The sequence below is a fragment of the Triticum urartu genome, chromosome 3 (assembly GCF_003073215.2).
Source record: "Triticum urartu cultivar G1812 chromosome 3, Tu2.1, whole genome shotgun sequence".
Classification (NCBI taxonomy): Eukaryota; Viridiplantae; Streptophyta; class Magnoliopsida; order Poales; family Poaceae; genus Triticum; species Triticum urartu.
Genome location: NC_053024.1, coordinates 181195174 through 181199186, shown reverse-complemented (window position 1 = coordinate 181199186; position 4013 = coordinate 181195174).

Sequence of the window (4013 nt, the reverse complement as noted above, 5' to 3'; positions counted from 1 at the left end):
ACTCCGGGCAGACCGGTACACCTACAATCCCCTACATCTGCTAGTCCACCTCTTCAAGAACTCACACAATGTACTCAACTATGCCAGAGCCCATAATGGCTTGTGGCTGCACACGGAAGTTTCTAGCATGAATAGTCTTATGGTCCCTTTGAGCCTGGGTGGCGGACCGTAGGATGATCACACGGGTACTCCGGGATATCCTAGGACAACACTGGCTTCTCCAGGTGCCCACAAGCAATCCACCCAGATGTGTATTAAAGTTGCCACCTTAAGTTAACCATTAATTAAACACTCACATCTGTCATGGATCTCTCAAACCAAACCACGTCTACGAGCATAGCATGGCAATATAAGCATAACGTAGAAGTAACTCCCAGGGGTTTGATAATAAACAGGGTAATAGGATCTACCTCATCAACTACTTCCCAATACCCACATGTTAAGAGATCCTACTCATGCAATGTGTGAAGATTGAAACTAATGCATAAAAACTAGGTGATAAAGGGATATGATCAAAGTGTTACTTGCCTTGCTGACGATCTGCAAATCCTAAAGACTCGTAGTAGCACGCTTCGCACTCCAGGTGTTCTATCGCAAAAAAACAATAGCATATAAGCAATCAAGCAAGGATGCACGGGTAAATATCAAATAAGAAGATCTAACTAGAAAGTTCAACTGAAGAGTTCCGGTTTGCAAAAAGAATCAAATCAAACGGAGCAACGAAACTCAAACTTTGAAAGAAACAAGATCCGATTACTATTCTGGACTAAAGTCAAATTTTACAGTACCAAAATCTTGTTCAAGTTGGTTAAAGAGAAAGAGGGCTTCGAGACGAAGATCCAGGCGCTTGAAGCGCCTGATTCCGATAAATGAGCGAAAAGATAAACTAAAACGAAGATCGGGGCTAACGAACGAACGTTCGCTGTCTGCGGTTAGCGGGAGAAAACCGTTCATTAAAACGAATGTACGAACGGGCGTTCGCTAAATAACTAAACCAGAAAAAAAAAACGATCTAAAAAAGAAAAAACGCAACTAGGGTTTTTGAAAAAAACTGGGGTTTTACCTAAAAACCAAAAAAACCGAATCAGCGAGATTCGTCGGTGGCGGCTCGGATTCTGGCGAGGCGAGGCACTCCGGCGGGGCGGCGGCTCGGCGAAGCGAGCAATGGCGCGACGCGGGCGGCGGAGCAGCGGGCGGCACGGCGTGGAGCGGGCTGCAGCTGCTGCTGCTTGCGGCGACGGCGGCGGCTGGTGGTGGTGGTGGAGGAGGAGGCTGGGCGAGCGGCATATAAAGGGGTCGAGGGGCGTGGCTTGGGGCAGGGGGCGACGAGGCGAAGGCGGCGTCGGACTCCTCAGACGAGTCCGTCTCCGGTACGGGACGGGAAAGCAGCGCGGCTGGCGGCTGGGCCTCAGCCCAGTGCGGTCCGGCGGAAGTTTTGTTTTTAAAAAAACCGACACACAGAAAAACGAAGAAAACAAATACTAAACGGACTCCAAAAATCCTGAAATAAATTTTCCCCGTCCTCTAAAAATACGCCGGACAAGGTGAACATTTATTTGGGCCTCTAATGCAATTTTTGAAAAACGCATATTTTTCCTAATTCATATAAAATAGTGATAAAACCCCAAATAAAAATACAAAATGATTTTAATATTTTTCCTCCAACATTTCATTTATTTTGGAGAAGTCATATTATCTCCTCTCATATAATTATAATATGAAATATTTTTGGGGAGAAAAATAATTAAAACCCAAAGTGATCCTTATTTCAATATTTGATAAAACTCAGATATGAGAGCGAGGGAAAATCCCCAACTCTCTCCGAGGGTCCTTGAGTTGCTTAGGATATCGAGGATCACAAAACGAAATCCAATAAAATATAATATGCATGAATGACCTATGTATAACATTCCAAATTGAAAATTTGGGATGTTACAAACCTACCCCCCCTTAAGATGAATCTCGCCCTCGAGATTCGGGTTGGCTAGAAAATAGGTGTGGGTGGTCCTTGCGTAGATCATCATCTCTTTCACAGGTGGCTTCGTCCTCGGTATGGTGGCTCCACTGAACTTTGCAAAACTTGATAACCTTGATGCGGGTAACTCGACTGGCAAACTCGAGAATCTTGATTGGTTTCTCCTCATACGTCAAATCACTGTCCAACTGAATTGCTTCCAGGGGCACTGTATCTCTCAGAGGAATATCGGCCATCTCTGCATGGCACTTCTTCAACTAGGAAACGTGAAACACATCATGAACTCCTGACAGTCCTTCAGGTAACTCCAACTTGTAGGCAACCTCTCCCATACGCTCCAGAACATGGTATGGTCCTACAAATCTCGGAGCTAACTTTCCCTTAACTCCAAAATGCTTAACTCCTCGCAGAGGTGACACTCGCATATATGCTCTGCCTTCTATTTCATAGACTACCTCCTTGCGTTTTGAGTCTGCATAACTCTTCTATCTAGACTGAGCTACTTTCAGTCTATCTCGAATCAGCTTAACCTTCTCCTCGGACTCCTTAATCAAATCCGGTCCAAACAACTGGCGGTCTCCAACTTCATCCCACATCAACGGTGTTCGGCATCTTCTTCCGTACATGGCTTCAAACGGTGCCATCTTCAAACTGGCCTGGTAGTTGTTATTGTACGAGAACTCCACGTAGGGTAAATTATCATCCCAACTAGACCCGTAGTCTAGTGCACATGCTCTCAACATGTCCTCCAGAATCTAATTGACTCTCTCAGTCTGTCCATCTGTCTGCGGGTGAAAAGTTGTACTGAACTCCAGCCTGGTTCGCAAAGTCTGGTGCAGTTGTGCCAAAACTTTGAAATAAACTGTGTTCCTCTCTCAGATAAGATGGTCCTCGGAACTCCATGCAGACATACGATCCTGGTCATATATATCTTGGCCAACTTTGCACTTGTATATGTGGTTTTCACTGGGATAAAGTGAGCTACTTTGGTCAAGCGGTCTGAAAGTGCGTTATATCGACTAGAGGGGAGTGAATAGGCAATTTTTATGAAATTCTTCACTGAGGAATTTGCCGGTGAGGAAATTCCTTAGCGAAGAAATACTAGCAGCGGAATAAGTACTCAAAAGTAAACATAACAGAATACAAGCATAGTTATCATGATGAAATGAAGACAGGCACAGAGTACAGGAAGCGTAAGCACAGGATAACACAGGATGAAGACAAACAGACTGAAGAAATTGAACTGAGGAAATTGAGAAAGTCTTCAGTCAAAGTCTTCAAACACAGATATGAACAAGCACACAACACAGTTTTGAGGAAATGAAAGAGTTGAGGAAATAGAACTAGTAAGCTTGGTGAAGTCAATGATTTGGTAGACCAGTTCCAACTGTTGTCTCAATTGTACGTCTGGTTGGAGCGGCTGAGTATTTAAATTCGAGGACACACAGTCCCGGACACCCAGTCCTGAACACGCAGCTCAGGACACCAAGTCCTCACCGTATTCTCCTTGAACTAAGGTCACACAGACCTCGTCCAATCACTCGTGGTAAGTCTTCAGGTGACTTCCGAATCTTCACAAACTTGGTCACTCGACGATCCACAATTCCTCTTGGATGCTCTAGACCATGACGCCTAACCGTCTGGAAGAAGCACAGTCTTCAAAGGTAACAAGCATCGGATCCACGCAGGATCAATCTCTTCAGTGATGCTCAATCACTTGGGGTTTGTAGGTGTTTGGGTTTGGGTTTTTCCTCACTTGATGATTTTCTCTCAAAGTCCTCAAAGGATGGGTTGCTCTCAAATGACAAGTGTCAGTTTCTCTCGGAGGATCCAACCAGCTAGTGGTTGTAGGGGGCGGCTATTTATAGCCTAGGGAGCAGCCCGACATGATAAGACATAAATGCCCTTCAATGATATGACCGTTAGGTGGATAGATATTTTGGGACAGCTGGCGCATAGCACACCAACGGTCGGAATTTTGAGTAGAAAAATCCTCGGGGCTATCATGTTCCTCACTATGTAGGAAATCCGCACTAGC